Genomic DNA, 12296 nt, shown 5'->3' on the forward strand with positions numbered 1-12296 from the left:
TTTAGTTAGACTAATGAACAGATGGATGATAGATCAACAGATTGATCAATAGATTCATAGGTGGATAGATAGAGGATACAGAGACAGCTATTCTTTCTCCAGAAACATTCCAGAATAGCTCCCCTTAGAAATATACTGAAGACGAGGCTTCCCTGTTCAGCTCAGCTGCCTCTCTCTTCTCTAAACTAATCGACTGTTTGGTTTTTTTAAAGTAAGGGAAACTTATTCATAGGCATCCTAGACATATAGATTTGACCTCTGAAACTCTGAATGGATGTTACAGGTAGCCCGTTAACGTATGAACCATACAGACAGAACAGGAAGCATAACTTAGTGCACACACAATTAGATCCACGTTTCTTCTGGCAGTCACAAACAAGTAACTATCAAATATAAATATCAATGTGACAAAACTGACGCTGCTTTTCAGAAAAGGTTAATCCAAACCTAACTTAGTTGAAGAAAAAAACGTACTCTGCTGGCCGGAAATGACTGAGCCGAGTCTGGTAAAACGAGTAGAATAGCTACACAAACGAGATAATGAACTTCAGCGGCTGTTTACATCTGGGAATGTACATCACGTACACATCACCCCATATGCAACCAGTAGTCCCCCGACCACTTTCAAAACACCAGTCATAACACAACTCAAAAAAGAATAATAGTATGCACATTTTTTTTAAAAAAGTATACAATTATTGGAAGAGCTTTGGGAAACTCATGCAGCCCTACTGTGGAGGTCAAATTCATATGTCGTTCCAAAGGAAAACAAATCTGACATACTGAACATTTGTTATATGGCTCTCCCTGACAGGGCAAGCAGGATTTCAAAGCAGAATGGAAACTGGAGTTCAGTTGGAAGTACAGATGCTTGACTACCTTTCTTTAAGGGGAGCAGAAACATTCTATTAGTTGCTTCCTGGTTTGGCCGAGTGAAGTCTAGTCTCCCCTGCCATTGACCCAGGACAGAGTGCCAGAACCTTGATGCTAGTGAACAGAAAATTCAAACACGCTCACACACTTCATCGCTAGAAGAGGTTACCTTCTATGTGGTTGTCAGCGTTTAGCATTATCAACTCACCAGACCCACATGTTTTTTATAAAACAAACATGGATTAATTGGGAGACAAGGAGGAGGATAAGGGGGGCAGTGGTCTTAAAAGATGGAAAGCCAACTGCATTAGTGGTCACAAAGGAACCAGAGGGTGTTTTTGTTTAGTGGTAGAGCTACCACCTTCAGAATTGTAAGCTCTTTAATCAAGGTATCGGTGATTTTTAAGGAATTATCTTCAGGCTTGATCTGCGCCAAGGGTAGAAATTCTGCAATAAGACATCACAGAGCAGAGGAAAATCTACAGTTCCTGCTCCTTTTTCTTTTTATGATCTCTGGACTTAAGTATCATCTCTTGGACTATCTGCAGAGGCCTTTTTATATCATTTGCTCAAAATTACCCCTCTGGTTATGAAATCTTAAGAAACTGGGTGGAGAGAACTTTCTTCCTACTTATATCTTGACTCGCTTAGCATTCCAACACCTATGGACTCTATTTATTGTTCATAAATTTAGCTTTCCCACTGGTTCAGATAAGCAGGTCCTAAAAACAATTTGTGACATGTGCCTTTTCAATGAACTGCCTCAAAAGCTTGCAATCATCTTTAGACACTACAGTGAGGATGAATCATGGCTGGGCTATGATACAGAGGCTGAGGGCTTGGCCTCTGGAATCAGGCCTGAATACAAATCCTGACTTTGTATGTTATGTTGTGTGACCTTGAGCAAGTTCCTTAAACCCATAATGGTCCAAGAGAGCTATTGGGGGGATGGAATGGGACAGTTTACAGAAAGCAAGTAGCAGATCTAATGACCGCAGGATCGAGAAAAAAGAGAAGGCATTTACACCATATGGGTAAAAGTTGCTGTGCGTCCAGTCTCAGCTTTACTTGTCCCTAAAATGTGTGACGTATTAACCATTCCTGGGCTCTGTTTCCTCAGCTGTAAAATGAGAGTGCTACCTCTATGAAACTCTTAAGTTTCAAAATCTGCATATTTGGAAAAATGCAATCTACATTGCTACATGCAGCCTATATTACTCAGCAAAGTAAGTGCCTTTTAACAACCAGAACATATTGTCTTTCCATCTGCCTTCCCCACCCTTAGGTTTATTTTATTACACTGTGAGCTTCTCAAAGAGAAGAGCTGCCTTATGTGCTTTTTTTCTATCCATAGTGCTTATAAAAATATCTGGCACACAACAGATGACCGATAAATGTGGAATGAATTAGTGACTGAATCATCTTAGTATCCTCCCCAAGGGCACAGGGCTTTTGCACACAGTAGGTATCAAAATATGTTTGTTGAATGAATGGATTTGAGTAAAACTGGGAGTGCCTTCATAGCAGAGTCTTTTTCTTACTCATCTCTGAAGCCTCTGGGCCTAGGACAGAGCCTGGCACAAAGAAGAAAGCAGGATCAACTAATCTTTTTGCTCTGGAGACACGTCAACTGGGATTGAAGCAATTGGCTTACTCAAAACAAAAAAGTAACTGGTAAGAATTTGTGTGGATTCCAAGTCCGGAAGGCCTTCTGGGTGCCTGGCGCTGTAGTAGACACTTTACATGATGTTTTCTCAGCAACCCTGGTACTGAGAGACGAATGACATCATTTTTTAAATGAGTAAGCAAAGGATCAGAGAGATTAAGTCACGTGCCCAAAATTACAAAGCCAAAAAATAACAGAGCTGGGATTAAACCCAAGCTTCTGGAGCTCATGCTCTTTCCATTATGCAAGGCTAAGGGAGGGGGAAAGCACCAAAAGAGATGGGACAACCTTATTTATTTGAAGTCACATGGCTTTAGGGGAGAAAGGAGGTGGGAACTGTCGATCGGGCTTAAGGAGAGAAGCTGACCAGTTAAGGCCAGTTGCCCCAGCCAGTGACTGAGCCATGTGCTTGCCACCGCAACCATGCCCAGCTGGGCTACAAATGTTGGTTAGAGTCATTTGCCAAGCAGCCTTGTCCATCCAGGCTAGTGGCTGGGGAGAATGGCACTGCCAGCCCCATTCCTTCTGGTCATTATCTATGAGTCCAGCCCAGGCAATCAGAATGCCTAAGGCTCAGATCTCAGAGCCAGGAGTTCCTTTCCCCCATGTTCCTATTGCCAATACTCCTAGCTCAAGAACTCCCTTGTGGAAAGACCATCCACGTATTCCAGCGAACTTGAGAGGGAGAATAGATCCCAAAGGAAGGAATTTATTGGTTTTGGAAAAATCAATTTAAGAGCAAGCCTAAATCTCATGTGCTCTTCTTCATAGAAACAAACAAACAAGCAAAAGGATAACATGCATTTTTAAAGCATCAGAGCACATAGTTATCATTAAAAATATGCCATTTTACGTTCTTTAATAGTTTTGTTAAAATTTAGCATGGGAGGACACCTAGGTGGCTCAGTTGGTTAAGCGTCTGCCCTTGGCTCAGGTCATGATTCCAGGGTCCTGGGATCCAGCTACCGGCATCAGGCTCCCTGCTCAACGGGGAGCCTACTTCTCCCTCTGCCCCTCCCCACTGCTTGTGCTCTCACACACTCCCTCTCTCTCTCTCTCAAAATAAATCAATAAAATCTTTTTTTAAAAAAGATTTAGCATGGGAACAGTGTTGCCCCATCTATGATTAGAGAGAAAACTCTCTGAATAAAACTGAATCTGTTTGAAACATCTATTCTTAATAGCAAGATCAGATAGAAACCTAGAATCTTCTGCATCAGTATTAGACCAACTGCCCAGCATAATTAATTTTTATTCTAAAAATATAATTCCAAAAAATAATTCTTCTAGAGATCCTGCCCCTCTCCCTCTAGTTTGCAGGCTCAGAGTTTCCCACTGCAAATACTTGAGACAGACTGCCAACACTCAACTCAAATTCCCTGTGCATCCTGGTGCTTCTCTCCATCTTAGCTCTGTTGGGAAAGTTTGAGACTAGGATGACATCTTCCTATTACGAGAGCCTAACAGCCTGGCCCAAGTAGAGAGGACAAAAGCTATACAGGATGTTAAAGAGAAATTAAAGCCATGTCAGCAACTAGTTAAGCTTTCTTCCTGAGTTGGAACAAAAAAAAAAAGGGGGGGGGGGGGAAGAACGCTGGATGGAAAACAGTGATGTGATTTCACTATTCCTAAGCATGCCCCAAGCCATAAGTATTTGTAAAGCACAGTCTTTAGATTTCCAGTGTCCAAGGTCATAACTAAAGAAAAGTCGGTATGTAAATATGTCCACATGTGAGCTATTCTTTTAGACCATTAAAAAAAGGAAGCAAGAGCCCAAGTATTGCTGGAAAACTTCAGGGGTTTTTTTGTGTAAAATTTCTTCTGGTAAACCTGCAATTATCTGTCTTTGCACATTATCTTTTTTAAAAAAGGAACTTTAGAAGGTAGAACCGCCAAAGCCAACACTGACTTCTCCCTGTCCTTGCCCATCCCAGAGTGGTCACAGCAGCCCTGTGCCAAGCAGCCCCCTGGAGCCGACAGCTTCGGCTTTGTGTGAAACCCCACAAAGCAAAGCAGTCCTTCTTGCCCAAGGCAGCCCTCTGAGCTGCCTAAAGATCATTCTTATGGCTTCTCTCTTCCTGGATTGCTCTTTTCTAGACACATCTGGTTTGTCACCAATAACACCCCAACAGTGGTCTGAGCACCACACACTCGGAAAAGACAAGCCCAGAAAACCCTCCCACTCAGCTGCTCCATTTCACTTACGTTCACAGTCAAAGTAATTAAATGCTAGTGGTCACTGCCCCAATCCAACATCACACTTAAATGGATTAATAATAAAGCAGCTACCTTTTGGTCAGTGCCAGGAATTGTGTTGGGTTCTTTAAATACAGTCAGCTTTGCTATCACAGAAAAGGCAAGTTCCAAAATATCACCCTGCTATGCAAAATCATGCAATAAAAATGACAGGGCTTATGCGAAAATGGGATTGAGGCACGCCACTCAAAAACTTCATTAGTGACACAAAATAAAAGATAAGAAGCTAATAAAAATGGTAGCCCAGGTTTCTTTTTTACATATCCTGAATGATGAAGACATATAAGTAAGAGACGTGGCCCTTTACCCTGAAAAAAACCTAAGTTTGCGTGTAGAAGTGGGTGTTGGACGGGTTATGGCTCGTGGGTTATGGAGAAGCTGTGGAAGGAGAGTGATCGGAAATGAGACTGAAAAATGTAACACCAGATGCGGCTGGGCGCGGCTCACAACACACGCAGTGAACTTCCTTCGGTAGCAGGAAGATGTTGGAGATGTGTGTTCTGCATATTCCTACACAGTTCACTCCCTTGGGTGCAATTTTCTTGAGTTCACCTAGCTTTTCTTATGGATAACACTGATCACATTTGTGTTATCTTCAAATCATTCCCTAATACATCAACCAGGTTGGAACAAATTCATGTTTTTAAAACAAGTGCTATAGCAGAACTAACTACGCTTTATCTCACTGAATCCTATCAACCCTGAAAGATAGGTAGCCTTAACCCCCTTTTCCAGAAAAGGAAACTGAGGACCAAAGAAGTTAAGGAGTTCCCAAAACCACATCATGCGTCATAAGTTGCAGAGCAAGGACAGGACCAAGGTCTGCGGGGTGACCCCTTCACTGCCTGACACCCCATCGTCGCCACTTTATTTCCATTTGGCAACTAGCAGTGGGTAGGAGATGCTGTCAATCCTTCTGGGTCTAAAAGCAGATTAGGACTTTCTCTGCCTCCTCCACTCCTGCTGTATTTGTCTGCCCCACAGTGATGTTGAGTTCAGCGGAAATATCTACATCTATAGCAACATCATGTCCCTAAACTCAAGCTATGAACTGTACACCCAAAGATAATGAAGCTTCTTAAGCTTTTGGGGGTGGGAGTGGACTCTAAACTGTGAAACTCACTGGTCAGATTCAACATTATTTCAGCAGACGTTATGGAGCTCAAAGATTCACTTTCTGGAAGCCCCTTTAACCGTTCGCAAAATTTCCCTTCTGGGGGTTTGTGTTCGAGTTCTTCATCTCAGGAGAAACAAATGTCTTACTCGCTAAAATGACTGTTGTAAATGAAAGACTGACCAGGTCAGTCCTGTCCGTGGAACCCTTCCATGGCTCCGCACTGCCATCAGCATCAAACCCAAGCTCCTCAACGTGGCCTACTGGCTCTCCTTTCGGCGCCCCCATATTCCACGATTACTCACTTCCAGTCACTATATGCATTCTTCTTCCTTCCTGGAACCCTCTTCACATCGCCCATCACATCACCCTGACTCTGTCTGCCCAATGCCTGTTCTGTCTCCAGATGTCAGCTGTGATGCCCCTCCCTCCTGGAAGCCTCTGATGGTCCTTTCTCTACATCTGGATTAGGAGTCCTTCATGGGTGCCCCCATAACTCATTGTACCTCTCCTATCACTCTTACTAGCCCACTTTACTAGAATTTCTCATATGTTTGTCCAATTCCTGCCCCACGCATGGCACTTCCTGAAACAAATGGGGAATCAAGCAAAGGATCCAAGAAAGCAAACGTACTAGTCATTGCCACATAACCAGTACATCATAGAATATTCATCCATTCGTTCATTCTTTCATTCATTCATTCATACATTCACTCATGCATTCATTCATTAAACCAAGTTGTAGCAATGATTATGTTCTAGGCAGTAGGTGCACAGCAATGACCAAATCAGACAGAAACCCTTGCCTTCATGGAGCTCATATTCTGGTGGTAGAACAAATGATAAACCAAATAAACCAGTAGGATACACAGCATCTCAGTCTATCCATTTATCCGACAGTGATGAAACAATGAAAAAACAAAGCAAGGAAAAGAGATAGGGAGGGCCTCACTGAGATGGTATCTTTGAACAAAGACCTAGAAGAGGTAAGGAAGGGGTCCAGGCTGGTATCTGGCCTCCAAGAAGGCGGAATAAAAAAATGCCAACATAGAGAAGCAGGAGTAGGCCTGGCAAATTCAAGGAGAAGCACAGAGGATGGTGTAGCTGGGATTGCATCTCAACATTAGAGGGTGAGAATATTGGAGGGTGAGAATACTAACAGGTATTATTTCCTGAGTATCTACAATTCACCAGAAAGACATACCTGTCCGTACAGGCTTTACATCTGGTCATGTAGGTTTAAATACGCTAGAACTGAATCACATCCTCTGAAATACATACAACAACATCCATATACAGGCCACTTCATTCCTCAGCCTAGCCAGAGGATACCGATCCCTTGAAAACTGCTTTGTCAGACCTCATACTGAATGAAGAAACAGGCGGTAAAAGTTGCCCCCATCAGTAATTTTAGTGTTGGCTTCCTAAAGATGAACAAGAAATCTGCTATATGTAAACCGTACCAGCAGCAACATCACAGGGGTCTGCGAACTCTGGCTTTCCGATCAAACATATGAAATTAACACAGAAAGGTTTTAAACCATATTACGGCTAGGGAAATTATGTAATAAAGACAAAAGCTTCCCTATTACTTAAGGTAATGAAAACAAAAATAAGGATTTATAAGCTTCCCAGCTCTGACCTAAATTTGCTGTGCATTATTTTTCTACATCTCTTTCTACTTTGGAAAAACCACTACTAATTGCATTCACATTACACAGTATCAACCAAACCTGGATTTGGGTTTCTTCCAAGACCACCAACAGGCCCAAGTTACAGCAAGTTTATTAAATGGGTTTGTGTTTTTTTTCTCTTTTAAGCAAAAACTTAGAATGCCGTTACCTATTGGAGGGACTAAACAGATAAAATGTTTGATAAGTAACATTTTAAGAAAATCTCAAGCATATGAACAAGGGTAAAAAGCACTTTTTTTAGGCTCACAAAATAATAAGGAATTTTTAAAAGCATACAGTTTATTGGTGGCTGGGAGCCTGGAACTAATGAAAAAAACATTTACAAGTTAGGTTTCCACAGCTTTTCTTTTGTGTTTTCTGGGTACAGATGCTGCTGGCTACACTCTAGGAAAACCTGGAACTCTGCTGGAAACGGAGAACACAAGGAATCAGAGACCAGTTCTGTCTCCCTCAGTTTAAACTCTCCCTTGGAAGGCAAACATGACGACCTATTGTTTTAATGGCAACATTTCTAAACTCTTGACTCTAAAAGTATTTCCAACCTCAGTATTCCTATAACAAGCTCTACATTCTTACTCAGGAGCACAAAACCCAGAAAGCTTCTTGGTGATTAAGTCACCCAGTGGTGCTCCTCCCCACGGCAAGGGCCACGGCCAAGCAGAATGCTTCCAGTTTACAAAGCAGATCCCACCCAGCTTCTTGTCATCATTTCATCATTGCAGTCTCTCCTGAGTCTCCTCCAATGTCTGATCACCTGGGAACCCAGCACGCAGTTCCTACCAACTTCCTACCACATAGGAGAGCAGGAGGGGACTCGGGGGACATGGACAAGACAGTGGGGTAAGTCATCCGTCACTGGCCTCTAATTCTGGGGAAATCAGTCATTTCATTACCACTACTACCCTGTTTTCTCTTCCGATCCTCTATCCCCTAGGGTCCAGTATCTCCTTGTGTCCACTTCTTTTCTAGATTTTACAAATGAAGAAGCTGGGGTCCACCCAGCTAGGAGGCAAAGCTGACGCCACGCGAGGTTCCTTGCCCACCGGATTAGGATTCAGTCCACTAAATCATTCTTGTTCAAGCCCAATGGCTCAAATGTAACCTGCTGAATATAGATATTGGCTAAAAAGGGAATAAATACTAAACATTTCTCCCAAGTCACACAGGATAAAGAAATGAAACATTCAAACAAAGAAATATACTATTAAAAACTCAGTTTTCAATGAATATTTTTAACAATTTTATTGTGCAATAATTTACAGACCATAAAATTTACCCATTGTAAGTGTATAGTTCAGTAGTTAGTAATGTGTCTCATTGTGCACTCATCACCATATTCCAGTTTTAGAGCATTTCCCCTGCCCCAAAAAAGTTTGGTTGCTCCTGTTAGTAGCCACTTCCCACTCCTACCCCAGCCCTAGACAAACACTAACCTGCTTCTTGTCTCTTTTTTTTGCCTTTCCTAGAAATGTCACATAACTATAATCATACAGTATATGTTCTTTTGTGTCTGGCTTCTTTCACTGAGCATAATGTTTTTGAAGTTTATCCACGTTGTAACTTGCATTGTATTTTGCTCCTTTTCATTGCCGAATGGTATTCTATTATATGACTATGCCATATTTTGTTCATGCATTCACCAGCTGGTGAACATTTGAGTTGTTTCCACTTTGGGGCTATTATAAATAATGCTGCTTTGAACACCTGCACACATATCTTTGTGTAGACACAGGTTTTCATTTCTCTTAGGTAAGTTTTTTTTTTTTAATATAGGCTTTCTATGTAATGGTATCTTATTGTGGTTTTAGTTTACATTAGGATATTTAGCAGCACTGAAAAATATTACCATATAGTATTAAGAGAAACAAAGCAGGATTCAAAATTGTTTATATAGAATGACCTCCCACATATCCCACATATGTCAGCCCTACACATATGTGAAGACTAAGAAGAAATACATCAAAAAGACATCTCCTATCCTTGACAAAGGGTAAGAGAGCATTTTTTTCTTTATACTTAACTATGAAATTTCTGTATGAGTCAATATATAATAAAATACATTTCAGAAATAAAAATATTGCTAAAACACTAAGAACTACATGTTGCAAGTCATTAAGACTCAGGATATACCCAAGCCTCAGCTAAGCTCAAATCTATCATCCCTTTGTGAATTATCAGTTCTGGGGGTTGGTTATAGCGAATTTGCAAAACTAGGTTGGCTTCTCTCCTCCTGAAAGCATGCTTCTGAGACTCTCTCTTCCAGAGCTCGGCAAACTACAAACCCCAGGCCAAAATCCAGCTCACTGCCTATTTTTGTATAACCTATAAGCTAAGAAAGGTTTTTACACTTTTAAATGATTGAAAAAAAAATCAAAAGAAAAATAGTATTCTGTGGCATGTGAAAGTTATATGAAATGTAAATTTCAATGTCTATAAATAAACTTTTATTGAAACATAGCCAGGCTCATTTGTCTATGGCTGCTTTTGCACTATTAGAACAAAGTGAGTGGTTGCTACAGAGATAGCTCAGCTTGCAAAACCTAAAATATTTACTATCTGGCCCTTTACAGAAAAAGTTTGTTGACATCTTCAGCTTATCTTCAGAAAAGATAAGCTCATCTTTGTCCTTTATTATCCTAAAGAAAATTCATTAGGGAAAAAAACATTTGGATTAGCCACTCTTTGTATTAAATCATATTAATATGTCTTTTCTAAAAATGTAAGATTTGTAGCTGATAGCAGTGATATCAAAAACTTTCAAAACACTATTTTAGATTATAAGCCTGTATTTATCCGCCTGGCATCTAGTAGGTCCTCAATACTTGTTAAATAAATCAACAAATAAACAGATGGATAAATAGATAATAGATGGGTGGCTGGGTGGCTGGATGGGTGGATGGGTGAATGGATGACTGGGTAAATGGAAAGAATCAACAGTTATTAAGGGCTAGCTGTGGGATAAGTGCCATAGCAAGTCCCATCATGGACTGGAAGGGACCAAGAAAAGATCTGTCCTGGTGAATCTCTGAATAAGACAATGTATATGAACTAGCAAAAGGAGAAATACAAATGACCAAAAACATATGAAAAGCTATTTAGCATCACCAGTAAATCAAAAGTATGTGAACAATAATAATATTCCCTTTTTTAACCCAGAACATAATCGTTTAAAAAATGATAATACATAGTGTCAGTATAGGTAAAGGGAAAAGGCTCTTTCTGTCAATAGAATATGGAGAGGGGTATGCATTTTCCCAGTCTTTAGGGTAGGCAATGTGATTATATACATCAAAAGCCTCTGACCTTTAACCTGTAATTCCACTTCTGAGAATTATTGCCAAGAAAATAATAATGGATATGTGGAAAAGTTTACAGACAATCACAGCATTGTGTATACTAAAGAGAGAGGGAAGGAGGGAGAGAAGGAGAGAGAGAGCGGGGGGGAGGGGGGAGGGAAACCTGATGTCCAACAACAGGGATCAAGAAAATTGTGATATAGGGGCACCTGGGTGGCTCAGTGGGTTAAGTGTCCAACTCGATTTCAGCTCAGCTCATGATCTCAGGATCATGAGAATAAGCCCTGAGTAGGGCTCCTCCATGCTCAGTGGGGAGTTTGCTTGAGATTCTCTCTCTCCCTCTCCCTCCACTCCTCTTTCTGCTCGCATGAGTACATGCCGTCTCTCTAAAAATAAATAAATCTTTTAAAAAAAGAAAATTATATAATCACAGATAAAACTAAATTGTGCAATGTTTAAAAAGTGATGTATTTTGATATAAGAAGTTATGCACAATAACACTGAGAAGTGGAGGGAAAAAGCAAATCATAAAATCAACTTTGCCTGAAGATGAGCTTATTTTTTAAAAATGTATATTTACTGGGGCACCTGGGTGGCTCAATCGGTTAAGCAACTACCTTAGGCTCAGGTCCTGGGATCGAGCCCCAAATCGGGCTCCCTGCTCAGTGGGGGTAGGGGGGAGCTGCTTCTCCCTTTCCTCCCCACTTGTGCTCTCTCTCACTCTCTCTCTCAAATAAATAAATAAAATCTTTTTAAAAAATGTATATTTACTATTTACATAGAAAAAAGTTTTGAAAGATAAAAGCTTAAATGAAAATAATTACTTAACTATTTTTCTCCTTACTTATCTGTTTTCTCATGTTCTAAACAAACACATCACTGGTTTTATTTTTAAATATAATTAAAAGAGATTAAAGACCTAATAAAACCGAAGACTCCAGGACACTCATAAGTAGAATAAAGGAATAAAATCACTAATTAATTAATATTAATTGATCAAATGCAAACAAACTAGGTTGTAAGTTCTAATAATTAACAATTCTAATGCAAACTAAGTTGCAAGCTTTTATAGGCAGAGACCTATACTCACTCAACAAGCATCTGTTTAGCATCCACTCTGTGCCAGACACTGTTCCAAATACTACAGTATATTAGTGAACAAAATAACAAATCCCTCCTCTCAAAGAGCTTCCATTCCAGTGTTTCTCATACCCCTGCTTCTGCCACATCAACAAGCAGGGCGCTGAACACCCCTGAAAGTCCTCATTTAGCAATCAGGGCCGGTTAATTTCTTACCTAAAGGATTCATCAGAGCAAGCTTCCCAGTGCATTGATTAAATGCCTTTATATTCACACACAAAAAAATGTGTGATCTAAATACAGCCTTTCACAAAACT

At 40.5% G+C, this 12296-nt stretch overlaps 1 protein-coding gene across 2 annotated transcripts in view; it reads right to left on the minus strand.

Moving 5' to 3' along the window:
- Window positions 1-12296, minus strand: part of LOC123859532 (inactive tyrosine-protein kinase transmembrane receptor ROR1) — a 478330-nt gene that overhangs the window by 420455 nt on the left and 45579 nt on the right. The gene's annotated exons all lie outside the window — the stretch shown is intronic.

The sequence above is a fragment of the Mirounga angustirostris genome, unplaced genomic scaffold (genome assembly GCF_029215605.1).
Source record: "Mirounga angustirostris isolate CCGP_5_RB_7025 unplaced genomic scaffold, mMirAng1.0.hap1 SCAF_4, whole genome shotgun sequence".
NCBI lineage: Eukaryota > Metazoa > Chordata > Mammalia > Carnivora > Phocidae > Mirounga > Mirounga angustirostris.